Here is a 19911-nt window from a genome sequence, read left to right on the forward strand (position 1 = left end):
CTGCAACATCGATCAGCTCATGCATGAAATGAAACGTGCTGCGGAAAAATCCAAGTTTTAATAGTTCTGTTAAACCTCTCTATGACACTAACCTTCACATCACTGGCCGTAACGAAATGTTCAATATTCTCACATTTGAGAAAATTTTGGAAGGTCCCGTTAAGAAATTCTTTTCCCTCGTCCATTTGTAGCTTTTTAGGAGTACGACCCTCTTGAAGTATATTTCGGAAAGCGCTTGTCACGCCCCCTCCAGACTTTCCAGTGGCATGGCCCAGGCATATTTAGACAACATGTCCATACGTGATAAGATGTAACAGGAACCATCGTTGAACTCACTGTAGTCTCTCATGTCCACCAAGTCGGCCTGCCACTGCCAGTCCATTTCGGGTACCAGCGTCCTGTTTCTCTTAAAGCTCAGGCGCGCCGGCTTGTGCAGCGTATAAGCCAGCTGGCCGGACAACCAGTCTGACACCCGGCCGCGACTGGCGCTCACACCCCGGGAACTCGTAGCTCTCGCCAGACTTCCCACGTCGCCGTAACTCCCCGATTCCCTAGGGTTATAATAGAGCGCGCTCAACCCCGCGGCAGACATGATCGCCTTCCAACCCTCGTCGCTAATACGCGCTTTCATACACTTATTTATAAATCATTAGCTCCGGTGGAGGGCGGGACATCCGACCATAGCAACACACCATTGGTTGAAAAGGGGGCATGGTACCTGTCAAAAAGTTTGACGAAAGGTGTCGCTTTATACTACTTACAGGTCTTACTTAATATTATTTTGATTAAAAATAGTATTTTAATAAGCAATAAATGGCACCTAAAATAGTTTGAAGGTGAAGATCACGTAAAATCAACTACAAATGTGGGAACTTAAAATTTGTAAGATTATAAATTGCATGTAGCACATTAGCAACACTACAGTAATGCTAATATAACAATAGTGTAAGAAAATCCTGATCCAATTCCTTTCAAATGTTAATACAAAATGTGAATTAATTCAGAGTTTCAGAAGTGGGTATTGGGTCTCCTGATAGAGATCAGAGATGAACTGAGGCGTGTGGGAAGGTGTACAGAACTGTTGGACTCCCAGTTCCACATCAAGAGGCTGAGCACAATGGATGAGTTCTGTACACACAAGCGAGTCTTTGCTGCTGGTATGATATTACTGTATATTCTCTCTGTGGTGTAGAAAATATTCACTAGTATTCTAGGTTACAGATGGGTCAAAATTTGACAGCCTACATCTGATTAATAGGATCCATATCTGGCATACTTTCTTATTTTTAGTTTATAATGTATAATATTACTTATCTTTTAATGCCAAAATAAAGTGTTTTACATAATGTTCTATGTTCTAAAACGTTACTACAATTTAACTTTGAAATATGGTCACTTTGTATTCTAAGACTGAGCAAATACTGTAGAAAAGTGCAGTTAATACGTGAAAATGTGTTCGTTCCATTGAGTGGTCATGGGTAATGTGTATGTCTGATTAGTTGATTAATGAAGATCCAGTAGTAAAAAAGCTTCTAATATTATTTCAAATATAATATTATTTCCAAATAAACCAACTTTGGAGAGTAGGTGGCAGTGATGTCAGAGGGAATGTGTTCACAGTGTTGTCAAGGTATTGCTTATTGATTTTTAAGATGTTTTTACATTACATTTGTACTTTGATCAAGTTAAAATATCCACAAAATTTAGTTTATAGATATTTATAGAAGAGATAATCATTTATTTGAGTACTAATATAAAATTTTCTCCTAGCTGCAATGCTGAAGTCCCACCCAACAACAACAGAAAAAGAAATAAAGGAGCACACAATGCTTTGTTTGAAGATTGTGTACGCAAGGCAGGGGGCCTGGAAGTCTGGACACTGGAAATGATAAGTTGCTGGTTTTAACTGTTAGGACAATTCTAGAGGTCTTTGCAAATGGTGAACAGCAAAAGTTGGTCTTAAGTTCACATTGTAATAATATTTTCTTGGAAATATAGAACTTATAAGCTTCAAAATTTACATTTGAATTGAAATGTGTTTTTGAGTTAAATATTAGCATGTTCAGGTAATTAGTTTGTGTTTGTCTTTACTATATATATTGCCATGTTACAAGAATTTGTAGCTAAAGTTTACTAGTTGTGTCTTTTTATAATTAGCCTTTGTTGATTACAATATTGTATATAATGTATAATTTGAACTACATATTTTTCAGGTGTGAATGATTGTATATTTTCAGAATAAATTTCTAAAACAAATCATTGGCTTGATTTACTAGTTTCTATGCCTATAAAATCTCTCTTTGATGTATAATAGACCTTTAAACATATGTACAATAGTCCTCTAAGGTTATCCGTATAATAGAACTCCAACCATTTATGTATAATGAACATATAATCTTAGATGTATAATTGACATATAACGATAAATTAGAATTTCTTTCTAGAGGAATTACGGACCACATTTATATGTCTAAGGTATGTGTTTAATAGAAGTATATTCTACATCTTTTGCCCATTGGGCCAATTGCTGTTCTCGAGCTCCTAGCCCCACTTGTTCCCAGTGGAACCAGCCTGGAGCAGCAGAACAGAGGTTTTGTTTCATTATATTGTCTGCTGTTGTAAAACAAGTCATCCCTTAGGGATAAAAACTCTCCCTCGAGTAATGCGTGTCTCCCGTATTTGCCCTATACTCCCAGGGCTCATCTCTCAGCTGAGTGATCAAAAGCTGAGCTCCAAGATACTGAATTTCATGTTGGGGTACAATAGACCCTGCTGTGAGATTGGGCAGGGGAGAGCCGGTTGTGCTCCTGAACTAGTCCCTCCTCTCTTAGTTATTCCTGTATTTACATCACAGTCTATAAACTCCAGCAGTGCCCTATTGCTTTTCTTCCAGTTCCCATATTTTGTTATAAAAACAGCTCTGGTGAGTTAGGTATCTAACTCAAATCTCACAAACCTATCCAAAACGAATTCTGGTACAATTCCTTTTTTACTTGAAGGTCTTTAGCTTAGTTGGCAAGACCTGGGTTCGAGCCTATACAGTGAGGCACGAACTAGGGCAGGAGCGACAAGGACACAAACCCTAGAACCCGAATCCGTTACAATAACAAAAGGACAGAATTATATGGGGATAATTTCGAAATCGCAAATATGAGATACCATAGCACGGTTTTTTCTCACTCCCTGGCGGAAATGGGCTTCATTATTATGTGTATTCTTGATACATCACAAGGAGGTACTGTTCTCTTTATCGCACGTAGCCCCGAACACCGCGTATGGAGTTTGCGTGAGTGAGGTCAGTAACGAGCTCGATCAGACCCAATCTACGGCTTTCATCCAAAACAGCCCTTTATTTGGCTTTAAACTCCACCTGTTACCCCTCACACTCAATGTTTCAGAATAAGGTTTTAATTTAAGCTTTGCCCAGCAGAGTATTTGAGCAGAGAAAATGAATAGAAGCGCTATTCGCGCCAGTCTAGCACAGTAACCACTAACTCCAATAATAAAATAATAATAATAATAATAATAGCAGCGAAAAAATCCCGGCTTCTGCTTAAAAAAAACAACTATTGAAATTGTACATCTCCAACACTGGCTGGAGACTCTGTGTACCCGGGCTCAGCGGTTATATAGGACAGGACTCGGTGAGCTGCAGGTGAAACTCATTGCTCTGCGCTCCCCGTGCGGAATGCGCGTCTCCTCCCTCCAGACTCGTCACACCGCCTTCATACTCTACAGCGGGGAAAAAAAAAACTCCCCTTTACTGTCTTCATACATCCCTCTTAAATCCCAGAAACACAGAAACTCCGGGGCGTTTCTGTGAGTCAGTACTGGGTTTTTCTGTTCGAGGTTACAAGCAGAAACAATAAAAGCGCTGAAAGCAGGAAGTTATTTCTGCTCTTAGGCATAAACGTGTAAAAATACATTTTCTGATTCCTAAAACCTAATAAAATCCATGTAAGTTTCCCTTTTGTTCCCAATGCACATAACTGAATATAAACCAGTCAAGTTCAGGTACTTTTCTGATGTATATGAATACACTAGTTCTGGCGCAGTTCTTACAACAAAGATACTTACATTACGAACTTTTTTTTCATACGAGCTCTTGCCGTTTTTAAATTGAATATTTTGTTTCAATTCGCTAAATCACACGAAACACCAGCAACACTCATCGTAAGCATCTGACCAATCACATTCCTGAATTTTAAAAGTATTTAGTATTTATTTTATTTTTTTTTTTAAATTTTATACACCTGTTTTTCATATTCTTGCCATTTTGGGCATATTGTAAGTGGATTGTAACTTCAAATTGATCATTCCTGAGCTTTATAACTGTGTATCATTTCTTTTAACCTTATTTTATTATTTTTTAATTATTTTTGCATTTTACAGAACTTTTTAAATATATTGTGAGTATTTTAGCATAATTTTAAAATAGGACTATCAATGCTCCTGACTTTTAAACCTGTATTTCTTCTGACATTAATCTCTCCACCTGCAGATGAGGAGGGTGGTATTTGATTTTAAATTGGTTGATTTGGGGGGGAAATGTACATTAATTTCCTTGTGTGTATCACCAGTGGGAAACTTGGCATTTTTGGATGAATTGCAATCTATACTGCAAGGCCTTCAGACTGATATAGTAATGACTGGAGATTTAAATAACACATTTGATACATCACACAGGAACAGCATGTAGCAGCGAGGCTTATTAATAAGGCAGAATTAAGTGTTTCTGAGCTTCCCAAATGAGGCCCCATTTCTCTGTTCATCTCTGTGGTGCAGCCACAGAGAGACCATTAGGGTGATTTAAGGTTTCCTAGGACAGCTCCCAAAGGGGGGTGCACTTAGCTAAGCCTGGCTATCATGATCAATGGTCATCCATTGGCGCCTATCTGTCTAGGGAGTGCCAGTTGGACATCTGGACTGCATTCCTAAGTGTCAGGAGTAAGTGACTCATATCTCACCTTGATCAACCAATCAGGGACTGGTAGGGCCGAGTAACCCACGTGGGACTCTGATGCCCATGGAACTTTCAGCCAATCGACGAGCTGAAGTTCCTCCAGGTAAAAACAGGCAACACAGAGAGCCTGTAAGATTCAGATTGAGATTCAGATTCAGTAAGATTCTGGAGAGGATTCTGTGGACTGTTCTAAAGGGAATTCAAAGGAGAATTCCAGGGCAGGACGGCCCAGGAGCAGAAGGCTCCCAAGGGCAGGACATTCTCGCAGCGCGCCTCCTGACCATCCTGAGACTCAGCCCGGACAACCACGGAACGGCCAGTGTGTCCGAGTGCCAGAACTTTCCTTTGTTCTAAGAGTCTAGAGTGGAGGTTGCCAGAGAGTAACCAGCAGCAGGCCTCGTGAACAGATCGGAACTGTGGACAGCTGAATCACTATTCAGAACTAGTCTTCATCAGGAACGAACCGGTCCTCTTCCTGACTTGCTGGGACCCACAGTCATCTTTTCTCCTGTGCACAAACTTTGCTAGTTAAAGCCAACACTAACTAGCCGGTCAGTGAGCATCAGCAGCGCACCGTCGCAAGCCGCACAGCACAGCCTGGCACGGAGCCAGAGAGCGCGGATTGGACAGCAACAGCCTGCAACTGTTTCTTTGTGCCCGCAGGAGATCTGAATCCCCAGAAATTGGATGAGTATTCAACTTCAATGCATTACAGCTCGAGAATTCAATTGTTATCCCAACCAGTTGATATCAATTTAATTCCTAAGAGTTATGTACTTGTTTTGAGTATCTAATGTACTGTAGAAGTTGTAACCAAGTTCACTTTACGAAACGGTCTTAATGAATGATATACTGAACGTATGTCCTCTTGATATATGTAACACTTCGTAACTGAATGAATATATATCTTTTGTATTCTGATAACCCTCTCGATAAGATCTGTTAGGTTTACATGCATATTCTATGTATTAATAAATGTATCCTCGTGTATTAGTACCTGTGTGTGTGCGTTGTTTGAGTTATGTCGCATGGTTGGATTCTAAAGCCATCAAAAGAATCAACTTTGTGATTTACTGCTACAATTAATAATTGTCTCAGTAAATGCCCAAACCCTACAGAACTGGTGCCTTCAGAGAGCCACTATGATTACATATTTGGCGTCCCTGAACGGCTATGAAACACTACATTTATTTGGCGTCCCTGGGTGGGCGTGGCAAGACTGAAATGAATCAACCAAGCGGAATAATTCATATAAAACGCCGCGGGTTTCATACACGATAATACAGTGTGCTGAAAGCCGAAAGAAAAAGTTCCCCTTGCTCTTTAAGCAGTGCTTGATTGTTTTGTGATCTTTTGCAATCTACCAGGTTGATTGCATACTTGATCTTGTGGTTTTCTGTGGTAAAACTGTGATTTCGTACTTAAAAGTAATACTCTTTAAGTTTAACGATGGTTGCTAAAAGGTCTGAATTCGAGTCGCTATTAAGCACTCTCTCTAGCAGCGACAAGTCTGACCACGATCTCTTCCATATCTCCGTCAGCGGAGAAGCTAGAAGAATAAATCTCCATTCTCTGAGAGAGCTAGCGAAGGACATAGAGAGATTTGACCCCGCAGTGTCAGAGAATAATATCGAGAGTTATATTCAAGACCTCAGCTATAACCTGCAGTACCTGCCAAACGCCACAGAACAGGAGAAAGTGTTTCTGGTCAGGAAAACTACCAGCAGAGCTGTACATGAGTGGATGGCTAGGCAGATGAAAGAAGTCTGTAATGACTTTGAACAGCTTTGTCATGCACTTATCGAAGAATACAGTGCGTTTATTGACCCGACTGCCGCGATAGCCGCCGCCCTTAACATTAAGCACGAGAGAGCAGAGTCCCCTCGCGAATATTACGAGAGACTTAGACGAACTTATTTTGCAGGGCGAAATGATGAGGGTTGCGAAGAGAACATACATTTCAAGGGTTTATTCATTGCGAATCTCCACCCATCAGTCAGAAAGATGATCTTAATGCATACAGATGCACAGACCATGAAAATGACTGATATTAAGAGATTCGTGCAGAAAGCCTGGGAGTATGATGTCCAAAGTCGCTCTGAGCAAAAAGCTGCTAAAGCGACTGTGTTCGCCGTCAGAGCCAGCAGGGTTAATTCCCCCCTGCTCGAAGGAGCACAGGCTCCTGAGCTGGCTAAGCCCCGTTCCAAAGCAGGCACACAGGACCGCACCCAGAGTCCTAAGTGCCATGAGAACACCGGGGGAGGGAAAGGGCTAGAAAAGGCTGAACAAAAGGATTCAGTAGCCACCCGCCTGGCCAGGCTTGAACAAGCTTTATTAGGACAGGGACAACCGCTCCCCAAGGCTGCCGGAAGCGTGAATGAGCTGATACTCTCCACTGGAGGAGGCGGAGACCCGCCCCCTCCCACTCCCTCAGTCTATCTGATTGAGCGGAAGGGTTCCTGCCTGGATGAGGTCGGCCACTCCCAAGTGAGTGCTGACTCCACCCCTGAAGTCACAGAGCAGGCAGTAAAACACAGAGGAAAAGCAGGAAGCTTTTGCCTCAAGGCTGCCATGGGAGGTGCCTTACACAGTGAGACACTGATTGACACTGAGGTTGAAAGGTGTTTGATGTCACACGGCAAGCTCAAACGGGTAGAAAAAGAAAAGGGCATGCGACTCAGAGAGGAACCTTTGGTGGATCACCAGAAAGGCAAAGTGTGGAAACAGGTCAAGGCTCCTAAGCCTTCTGTACAGAAGGAAAGGGGGGCCAAGAGGCAGACTGTGCTCACACAGTGCCCACCGAACACAGAAGCCTATGTGGAGATTCCTTCTGTTCCCTCTGGACAAGAAATAACAATATTTTCTTGTTCCCCGGATATACAGGGAAGTCGTGTCCCGGCTGAGGTCACAACAGCCTCCCTGCCACAGGAGCGGTGCTCCGAGCAGCCGCCTGATCCACCAGGTAAAGCACACACCTTTTACATCCCTAAAGAGGAGCAGATCTCCCCACCTGGCGATGAAAAGGAGCTTTCCCTGTGCACCCTGGCACCCAAGAGGGGTCAGGAACACCACCCTGCAGTGGTGGAAGGGATCCAGATGGCAGGAGAGCAGGTTGGTGATGTAGCCCTCGCCCTTAGCCCTGAGAGGTCCTCTATCAGTGAGGATCTGCTTGAGCAGCTGTCACAGGGCCACCGCCAGGTGCCCCTAGTGCAACATTCACAGGTTACACAGGAGGTCCAGCTGGACGCTGAGACTACTGCGCTGTGGACACACCTGATCCCAGATGCCGATTCCCTCTGCTGTGACCCAGGGAACCTGCAGTCAGGTAACATTATTTCTCACAACTACCAGGTAGTGAGTGAGACTGACCTGATTGTTCCTGCCTCAACGGCAGGGTTTCCAACACACCCAGTCCCCCAGAAGGGACAGGGAATGAAAGCCGTGCCGGTTTTCTTACAGCCACCAGCTCAGTCTGTCAGTCTGAGTCTGACCAACAGTGGTTCAGCCAGACTGGAGCTGGATGGTCAAGCCACCCGCCTGCCAGTGCAGGACATCGCAAAGAGGGGTATCAGAATCCCCGCCTGCACTGACATGGGCCTGGTGGGTGATAGTAAGTTCAAAGACAATGAACTAGCTATCCCAGTGCTGGGGCAGCTCCCTGAACCCCTAGCGAGGGAAGGGGGGAGCGAGCAGGTGTCCTACACCTACCCCCAGCGAACGATTGTAAACATGTCGATAGAGGGATTCCTCAATCAGGAAGTGTGCAGGGTGGACCTGAACAGTGAGAATGGGATAACAATCCCAGATCACTCAGGTGCTCCAGATGACCACTCAGCCGAGGGTCAGGCATGCTCCACCGCTGCACCACCCCCTGCAGGTTTCCTAGAGCACAGGCATGAACAAATCGAAAAAGCAGATGCCCTGGAAAAGGAGGAGCAGCATCAGCCGCTGCGTCAGATCTCCCCTGATTTCCAGGATGTTGGTCCCCAGGATGCCACATGGCATACTGAGAAAGACACCATGTACACGCTGTGCCAGCTTAGAAAGGCAACAGTCACTCAGAAGGAGATGACTGGGGTCAGCCACCCGAAAAGACTTTTGGGAGGACTGATTGCTGCCGCCACTGTTGCACGTTTGCTTTTTCTGGTAGGTTTGTGTGCTACTGGCACTCTCACCCTGACTGCCCCAAGAAGGCAGGTGAAGGAGATGCCAGAGGGTAGTGACAGACTGTATCGACAGCAGCAAAAGTTGGAAAGCTTAGGGAAAACCCTACAGGCAATTTCCTATGCAACAGGGTTAAACCTTATTCCCCAAACAGTGGACATGATTGTTGGTGTTATACAGTGGGTATATGCTTGTGTGCAACAGGCCAGAATGTTGACACAAGACCTGTTAAGGGAGTTTAGTGCCACTGTAGCCAGTCTAGCCATGGCACAAATCCCAACCCACTTGATCCCACTCTTCTCAGTAGAGGAGTATGTGACATTAACCCCATCGCTCATAGCTCACCCAGAAGGCAATCCAAGATTGAATTCGGTTCCAAATCTTGAGATGGGTATGGCTACCAAAGCTATCCATTGGCTGTGTCTAAATGATTCACCAATGAAGGGTGTAAAGCTACTAACGAGCAGAGGGAGGTTAATGAACCCCATGAAGAGCAGGTGGGAAGTAAATGGCTGGTCGGCACACCACGTTTAACTGACACTGTGACTTGTGACAGGCATGATGCAGCTACCTAATAAAACAGTTCCTTTAAGTTCCTGAGGAGGCCATAGTACAGCATGGTAACTTAACACTGTACGGTCTGGAACCAGACAACATAAGACCAAACTTGAGGTCATGGATGCCTTCAGGTGCCACACTATTGAATTGGATAGAAATCCAAGAAACAGTAAGCCCTGAAGAGGTACAGGTAGTTAGTTTGCTTTAATGGAACAAACCTCCAAACCACCCTAGCAGATACCCAACACAGGTGTTGTGGTTTATCGGGGGGCTGGGAACAGGAACTGTTGTTATTGTAACACTACCGCCGGGTAGCTGGATCATGACTGGATGTACTCTGAATGCTGTACTCTCACATCAAGATGTACTCTGGGTAGCACGAATGAGTCAAAGGTAGCATGTCAAAAGAAAGGAAGTGACTTCTCCCCAAATATCTACCACAGAGGTATCAGATATTGACAGTGAACTTCCTGATGTGTAATTCCTTAGATAATGTCTCCTACCGTGTTTATACATACTCCAGATGTTATTCATCCTGTTTGTATCCAATGCTGGTTCCGGTATGAATTCTCGAGGAGTAATGTAGACATTTAAGATTAATGTTCTAATGGCAAGGGACATCACTTAACTCTGTTTTGTTTTGAAGGCAACAACGCCTCAGGACCTCGTGACCTTCAAAAAGGGGGGATATGTAGCAGCGAGGCTTATTAATAAGGCAGAATTAAGTGTTTCTGAGCTTCCCAAATGAGGCCCCATTTCTCTGTTCATCTCTGTGGTGCAGCCACAGAGAGACCATTAGGGTGATTTAAGGTTTCCTAGGACAGCTCCCAAAGGGGGGTGCACTTAGCTAAGCCTGGCTATCATGATCAATGGTCATCCATTGGCGCCTATCTGTCTAGGGAGTGCCAGTTGGACATCTGGACTGCATTCCTAAGTGTCAGGAGTAAGTGACTCATATCTCACCTTGATCAACCAATCAGGGACTGGTAGGGCCGAGTAACCCACGTGGGACTCTGATGCCCATGGAACTTTCAGCCAATCGACGAGCTGAAGTTCCTCCAGGTAAAAACAGGCAACACAGAGAGCCTGTAAGATTCAGATTGAGATTCAGATTCAGTAAGATTCTGGAGAGGATTCTGTGGACTGTTCTAAAGGGAATTCAAAGGAGAATTCCAGGGCAGGACGGCCCAGGAGCAGAAGGCTCCCAAGGGCAGGACATTCTCGCAGCGCGCCTCCTGACCATCCTGAGACTCAGCCCGGACAACCACGGAACGGCCAGTGTGTCCGAGTGCCAGAACTTTCCTTTGTTCTAAGAGTCTAGAGTGGAGGTTGCCAGAGAGTAACCAGCAGCAGGCCTCGTGAACAGATCGGAACTGTGGACAGCTGAATCACTATTCAGAACTAGTCTTCATCAGGAACGAACCGGTCCTCTTCCTGACTTGCTGGGACCCACAGTCATCTTTTCTCCTGTGCACAAACTTTGCTAGTTAAAGCCAACACTAACTAGCCGGTCAGTGAGCATCAGCAGCGCACCGTCGCAAGCCGCACAGCACAGCCTGGCACGGAGCCAGAGAGCGCGGATTGGACAGCAACAGCCTGCAACTGTTTCTTTGTGCCCGCAGGAGATCTGAATCCCCAGAAATTGGATGAGTATTCAACTTCAATGCATTACAGCTCGAGAATTCAATTGTTATCCCAACCAGTTGATATCAATTTAATTCCTAAGAGTTATGTACTTGTTTTGAGTATCTAATGTACTGTAGAAGTTGTAACCAAGTTCACTTTACGAAACGGTCTTAATGAATGATATACTGAACGTATGTCCTCTTGATATATGTAACACTTCGTAACTGAATGAATATATATCTTTTGTATTCTGATAACCCTCTCGATAAGATCTGTTAGGTTTACATGCATATTCTATGTATTAATAAATGTATCCTCGTGTATTAGTACCTGTGTGTGTGCGTTGTTTGAGTTATGTCGCATGGTTGGATTCTAAAGCCATCAAAAGAATCAACTTTGTGATTTACTGCTACAATTAATAATTGTCTCAGTAAATGCCCAAACCCTACAGAACTGGTGCCTTCAGAGAGCCACTATGATTACATATTTGGCGTCCCTGAACGGCTATGAAACACTACAAGCATAACATCTAAAATGGCAGAACCCTCTAAATCACTGAAAAAATTCAGGCACATTCATAATCTATAAGATGTTTGGTGGTTACTGTGTCCTGCTACCCTTTCATATTTTTTAGTGTGCACGAATCTGTCCCTCTTCTTTTACTAGTTTTTAAGGAATATTCTGAAATCTCTGATTACAAGATCAAGCCAGAAAAAAATGACGACAATTAGTAGGAAGAAAGATACAGTACAATGTATTGAAAATGTAATATGTTTTAAAGGATTAAAGGGAAAAGAAATACTTTATCTACGCAAACTAATTCAACTTGTATTCATAGTTGTGATTATAGGAATGTTAAATATCAGGTGAGTAGCTGCGTCAGCATGCGTAGGCTGCAAAGGAACAAGTAAAGGATTATTCCATGCTGAAAAGAGAAGAAAAGAATCACAACGTTTCGGCTGTGGAGCCTTCTTCAAGTGTGAGAAAGACAGGGCAGTAAGCAAAGATAATTTTCTTTTTATCTTTGCTGACTGCAGTTTATCTTTGATGACAACATCAAAGACATTAAGTAATTTTTACTGCTAACAGCTCCACATCAACTTCCTTTTATATCTAACCTCATCAGATCTCTCAACTCCCAACTCTTCCAGTTTCTCACTTCAGAGAAGGATAAAACATTCAATCATCCTCTACAGAGAAAAACCATCAACACCCCTACCACCTCCACCAATCCTAACCTTGTTACTATACCCTCTGATCTTTCCCTTTCACCCCTTTGCATCCTCAGCTAACATATTTTAAAATTACAATAGACTGTATAGTATTTATGTTTAAAATTAAGGTAAATATGTCAAAATATCAAAATCCAACTGCACAGTGCTATCGTAACAATGCTTGTCAAGTTCTCAAACAAACCTGCATTGTATTTTTAAAATATTTCAGCAGAGGATTCAACTGGAGTATAAATGATGATTCGACGATCATTTTTCTTGGGTGAATATGGTTTTCTGGGGAGTTACGATGTTGGGCATTGTTGGACATTTCCTGGTGATCCTGACACGTGTTAAACACTCGCATTTGTTGCAAATATTATAATGGCTATGGTTTCGCTGAGAAATCCAATCGACCAAAGACAATATTTACATCACCAAAGAAACTCATCCCTGGGTGGAATCAAACCACCAACTTTTCGGTTAACAACCGAATGCGCTAACCGATTGCGCCACAGAGACTGACTTGTAGGTTGTTCTCTCGAATCACAAATTCCCGGTTAAAAAAAAAATCTCTAACCGTTTATTTTGCCAGCCGGTAATATTTCTTCTGCACTGATAACCAAGAATTGGATTTCATTTTCCGCAAGCTGTGTGAATTTCATCAAAAATAAGTTTTCCAGAAAGGAAATGAACACATGCATTTAACGAAAACAAGCCCTTTGTGAGTGCCCAAAATGGTACGTTCTGTACTACAAGAAAGGAAGAAAGACACAGCTGGGATTTGAATTTCGTTTTTTTTGTTTAATAAAGAGGCGCTTTAATCAACTAAGCTACGGTGACAGGACAACCATCACCTTTTACAGCCACTTGGACACACCGCTCTGAGACATCTGCGTTCAGTAAGCGCTGAACCTGCTCTCAGAGCAAATTGCCTCCTTTACATACTGTAGCAGCCCCGACACTGAGAAACGAAGAGAACTGGCTTTAATCTGGCATTTTTCATGTCCAATGCGTTTGACATCTCCCAGGGGCGACAGAGTTCTTTTGCGACACTATTTCTTCTTCTTTTTTCTTTCTGTAAGCTTTGATAAAAACGAAAAATCGTGCAAGGGAAAAATGTACTTTTTTTCATAGAGAAAACGTGCACCAGGAAATGTGATGAGAAGAAATGATTTAACATGATACGTGACCTAATTTATCGGAGCAAATGCTCACCCAGCAAGGTCTGGAGAGGTTGGAGAGTCTGGTGGATGTGATAATTATACGGTGTTGTGGAAGAAAACAGTCTTTCTCTGAATTCTCAATCAATCGGAATTTCAGTGCGAAACATAAAACCCTTGTCATATTTAAATAGATTATATTTTAAAACTCATAAAAATCAGAAAACACATGTTTCTCACTTTGAAATTTTAAACGGAGCGGTGCATTACTAGTAGCGGCGCTGAGCACACTATGGGGGAATTCAGGTTATGTGAAATGCCAGTAGTTTAATAAATAACGCGTCTGATTTCGGATCATAAGATTGTAGGTTCGACTTCTACCTGGCTCGTGTAAATTATATTCAAGCTCCTCAGTAATAGATGTCTATTATGTAATGAACCACACCTGAAAGCAAACGTTGGGTCTGTTTCCTTTGTTTTCCAGCATGAAATAGCAAATCGTTACAAAAAGCACCTGCTAATGTCCAATAGCGTTTTTTTTTTCAAATTACATTTTCAGGCTTCAGACACTTTTTTAATAAAACAAAAGTGTCCGGAAACTCATTTACTTTCAGGTTTGCTTGAACCTGTATTAAAAAAAGTTATCTGAAACTTCCGGGATTCCATTCTCTGATGCAGCTGTCTCTAAAGTTGGACGTGATGTTTAGCAGATGTGAACGGTGCCTTTTCTCTTGTGTTCAAGGCTATTCGCTGTGTGAGCTCCACACTGCGTGTCCTGTACTGCTCTATTTTGTTTAGATTATCTATGTGGTGTACAGATAGAACTCAACTGCATGGTGTGAATTCCGTGTTCAGGACCAGCAGAACCTGAAAAATTAACAGCTGACACGCAGCTTTCTGATCTGGAATCAGACGCGCTACCGTTGCGCCACACCTGTCAGCGCCTTTGAATTCCCCAAAGGAGACAAATCAGCTTCACAAAAAAAAATCCGTTAAGAGCGCCGCTCTTCCGAAGAGACTCTTCTTCCCAGACCACATTTTATTCTTCCTGCGCAACTCTTGTGCAGGTGTTGTTCTCAATTACAGATCCAGGAACACTGATTTTTTTTTCCTATTTTTTTGAATTAAGTACCCCATGGTGCAACGGTAGCACGTCTGACCGCAGTCTTCACCTTAAAGTTCAATTCCCCAAGCCTTTTGACCTTATATGTCCATCCCTTCTCGTCAAAACTCGTATTTTCACAGGGTACCCTTCAGAAACCGCAGTATAGAATGAAAAAACTCCAGTAGATCTCGGCCGCTGTTGGTGATTTTCATTTAAAAATAAATGAATCTCTGGAAATTTTACGGAGTGTATCACTTTCACCGAGACCGAGAAGTGTTAAGCTGTACATGAGTCTTTGTGGTTCGGTTGTTAACCAAAAGGGTGGTGGTTTGAGCCCTCCCAGGGACGCTATGAGCCTTTTAATGTACACACCCGTCTCACTTTAGCTCCACGGCTGATCAAATACAGAGCCCGTAGGAGGCAGTAAGCCCGCGTATATAGCTCACTGTGTATATAATGAAGAAGCAGAGGTTAGTTTCTCATCTGCGCGTTACAGAGCCTTACGTAACTCGTACTGTACGAACAGCAAGAGTTTGATCCCGGCACCGGCTATTAGTTGAAAGGTCATTGTAAATGACATGTAAGAGATTTATAGATAGATACTTTATTGATCCCGTGAGGGAAATTAATAAAGCTTATCCAGCTGGCTTTTATGTTTCACACTAAATTGCGATCTTGAAACCAAAATAATTAGAAATATGGAACACAACCGTTGTTCCCCAAGAAGGAAAGCTGTTTAACACTGTCGTCACTCCTTTTTATTTAACCCAGATTGTGAAGACAACTCTGCCCTATCAAAGGAAAATGTTGCACAAAAGTTGGAAAGCACACTCTGAATCCATCTGTACTGTATACTTGATTTCTGCGATCCGTTCAAGGCTGCTTGGTGCTTCGCAAGCGAGTCATTTCAGGGAATAAACTCAGTTTAGAGAACTACTGGTGCATTTTCACTCATTGAATTTGATCTTTGTACTCTCTTTTCATTCTCAGCTATAATATTTCAAAATTACAGTTCGGATTTGTTGGAAAACTTCACAGGCATTATTAAGTTAGGACTGTACAATTGTATTTTAATATCTTGGTATATTTACCTTCATTTTAATATGGATGTAACCATAAATGTTGTACTTTTGTCGTACTTTTTAAAACATTTTAACTGAGGACGCACGACGACTATTATACCTTGTGATACATGCAAGACATCTGTAAACGAAGATGTAATTACAGTCAAATTGGCAATTAACAGAAAACCACAATTTGTATAATATTATTCCTCGATATCGATGATCAGTTGAAGGATTTGAAGAAACAGCAGCGATAGCAGGTGATTTTGGTTTTGAACCCATCTTTACACCTCAATAATCCATTTGTCCTCGAAAAAAGAAAAGACAGGCATGTTTTGAGTCTCATAATGATCATCTTCTCGATCCAAAGAAACGTATAAATTTGATTCCTCCGATAGTATTTTGGATTTTCTTACGAAGATCTCACGAAGTATTGCCAGGATCTATATCTAGCGTTCGGTACCGATAAAACTGCTGATATTGATTGAGTAGAAATCTATGATGTATTGACAACTTTATCTGAAGCGAGAAGTCCTAGAACGCTGCCTATGATGTGTTAGGATTCATACCAAGATATACTTTTTGTTTTCAACCCAAAATGCTGCTAATGCATTACACATTAAATGAACATTACCAGTTTTGGTACCTTCTCTGCACGATTTTTCAAAACTGAAACTAATTACAAAATTACTTAAGATCAACCATGACAAAAACATATAAATCAGGACTAATATTAATATCAACTGATGTTACTACAGAAAAAACTACAGTTAAAATTTAACTGAAATATTAATAAGACTATGCAAGCCTAAAAAGTAGAACAATTCAATTTATATAACTTTTTTTTTTGAGAAATGGCCTCACACACCGGAAGACACTAACGTTTCTCTTCGTTAGAGTATGTGAATAACAGTTTAACCCAAAATGTTTGGAGTCCAGAGGGAGGACTCGCTCGCTGAATGATCTCTCAAGAAATCCCTGGTGAGATTCAACAGGTGTTTTCTTCAACAGCCACTAAAAGTCTGATGACCTTCTCTGGATTTTCTGAATATGACGTTAAATTAGTTCAAATCATTTGGTAGTTAACAGAACGAAATGCTTTGGAGGTACATTTAAAACAGCAGAGCAACACTGTAGCACTTCGTGTGTGACTGAAATTAATTGTGTAAACCTGTCTCTCTATGAACACGAGCAAAGAGTTCTCACTCCACAGAAGACTGTGATGTGAGCACAGTAATATAAGACACCTGGAGATGCCGGGGATTGAACCCGGGACCTCATACATGCGAAGCATGCGCTCTACCACTGAGCTACATCCCCTAGGGTGCCGATGGTGGAACTGACGTAAAGATGTTCATATGTTCACTGAACACAATCCACCCTTCACGAAGAATGCCTGCAGTTTCCCACTTTCGCGTTTCTTCTACTACAAAGTAAATTAATGGGAATGAAGAAATAAGGAAGGGAAAATAATCGCATCGAAGCTTCCAGAGACTAGGCAAAATGAATAATTTATTTTTATATCCAGTCACATGGGCGACGGAGGTTGATTCTTCAACAGGGGGGTGCGTTTTTCTACCTCCTTACTCGATTGTCTTTCAATTATGTTTTCTTTGAAACCTTTTTGCATCTTTTAAGTGCTTGCGATTAAATTACGCATAGAAAAACACCAGTACAGTTGATGTTCATGGACCGATGCACACAACTCCAGTGATAGAGCCCTTGTAAATATTTTAAAAGAACGTTAAAGGGCGAAACAACGCTCCAACCACGTGAATGGTAACAAGAAGGATCGTGTTCTTATTTAATATGTGCTTTTGAATTGCCTTGTCAATACACACAGGCTTTAGAGATGGACAAATAATTTACAGTGGTGTTTGTAAACAAAGATGGAACATGTTATTTCTATACCAGGAAGAAAGGAGCAGACTCTTAAACTTTAAGAGACAGAAACAACACCTCATCACAGCTAACACTAATTAAAATGACATCACAACAGAAGAGTGAAGCCTTGAGTGAATCAAATTAGTTTTTGTTGGTCGTCTGTGTCTTCATAACTTTGTAGGTGAGAGAGAGGATTGCGAAAATGTGCAGGTGCTTCTCAGAAGTGCGTTGGTGGTATAGGTTCCTTCAAATAACTGAGCCAGTGCATCCCCAAATCTTTTCAAGATGATCTGTGATCCGGTAACACATCTCCTGAAACTAACATTCGAGGTAGGAAGCATGCTCTTAAACACCAAAACACTCAAAAAGGAAGAAGCAGATCTCTGTACACAAGACGGTAGTGCGATATTAGAATTTCTGAGTTTTTGACGGATTCAGGCTCCTTCTCAGAGGTCCTTGCTCGCCAAATAACTTTGCATCTGAGGAAGAGCACCACGGAAAAAAACCCAACTCAACAAGCGAGCGCGTTGGTTGCTCTTGCTCTTAATGCAAGGAGCTGTTTTTTTTTTCCTCGCAATAATCATTATTAACCAGAAACAGCAGCACAGGTAGGTCGCATTTGTGATTATGTCACTTCTCTGCTTCAGCAAGGTCAATAAAAGACTCTGAAAGTAGTAAACCAAAACTGAACTCAAAATCATATTAGGAATTCTGAGCGATATCTCCATACAGGTAATCTAATAAGAACGTTGAAATATTTGAATATCATCTCTTTATATATTTTTACCTGGAGTAAAACTATTGGATTGAAGGAATGCTAACCGCTGGGTTAAAATGTATAGTTGTTATTTGGAGAAATCTGTAAACTTGTGATCTTATATGTTTTAAAAGACAGCACAGGAAAAAACGACAGTGCTGATTATTTTCCAGAGATGGAGCACTGATGACCTATCCGAGCTGATTGATAAAGCCCACCCAGTGGATACTCTAGCAGAACGTCAAAGAACATTCACCTTTGTATCCAAGGAAACCACAGGAACAACATCAAGAAGCACAATCAATTCCCCTTTTAAATCTTTCCTGTAAGGTATGCTATGTGAAATCATGAAGTTAATCCTCTGATCTCTTTTGATCACGAACAAAGTATTTCTGATGGAGCACTATGTTCAAAGATTTAATAAGCTTTACCCCTGCCAACGATTCGGTGTGAAGAAGTAAAAGTTTCACAGGCAAAAGCAGCTTGCCACCACAGCCAATATTAAATGTACTTGCTGGCACACGATCATGTGCATTGGCTCAAAAGTGATCTCGGCTGACGTTTTTCCCTACATAAAGCTGAAAGTGCCAAAGAGAATTTCCGTTGAGAAAACAAAATATTTTTTTCTGCCTTGGTGTTAAGCTGACAGCCTGTCTTTTAGAAAGTCTATTTCTAAACACCTCGCACAGCCTCTCAACAGACTAACAAGAAGAGCTTTTATTGATCGTATTGCATGTCTTAAAACACTAACATCTGGCAGTGGTGGGATTTGAACACATGCTCCCAGAAACACTAGAGCCTAAATCCAGCGCCTTAGACCGCTTGGCCACACTACCTTCTGCCATATCTATCTTCCTCACATTGCTGGCTTGGACTGGGGGGGCTTCAGCTCTTGTCGTCGGATCTAATGGTATCATGACATGTGGAAGTGACTGCACCTTCATCTTCCGAGATGCTTTCAATACCACAAACACTACTTTCATCGGCACAAACGTAGCAATAACAAAGGAGGTGGAATTCTTCCTTTGTGCTGTTTGTAGGGGCGCAACTCTACGGTGATCTACTGACTTGAAGAGCAAAAATCAAAATCCTCTGCTATTACTGTTGCTTTTTTCATAGTTTCTTCAAATCCTTCATTTGAACGTCGATTTTGAAGAATATTGATGATAATACCACATAAATTGTGGTTTTCTTGTGATCGCCAATTTTATTCAAATACCAGCCTTTTTTACAGTTCCTTGCGTGTTTCACAAGGTGTAATATCCCCCTCGCATCCTCAGCTAACATATTTTAAAATGACAATAGATTATACAGCATGCATGTTTACATTTATATTAAAATTAAAGTAAATATACCAGAATACATACAGTGCTAACCCAATAATTCTTGTCAGGTTCTCCAACAAATCTGCGTTGT

General features: G+C 41.9%; 1 non-coding gene across 1 annotated transcript; it reads right to left on the reverse strand.

Annotated features, from left to right (window-relative positions):
• Positions 1-17102: 17102 nt before the first annotated feature.
• trnaa-cgc (transfer RNA alanine (anticodon CGC)) lies at positions 17103-17174 on the reverse strand. Its single transcript has one exon. It is a non-coding gene; the product is annotated as a tRNA-Ala (tRNA).
• Between the last annotated feature and the right edge of the window lie 2737 nt (positions 17175-19911).

This window comes from Atractosteus spatula, assembly GCF_055471065.1.
Source record: "Atractosteus spatula isolate fAtrSpa1 chromosome 10 unlocalized genomic scaffold, fAtrSpa1.hap1 SUPER_10_unloc_6, whole genome shotgun sequence".
NCBI lineage: Eukaryota > Metazoa > Chordata > Actinopteri > Semionotiformes > Lepisosteidae > Atractosteus > Atractosteus spatula.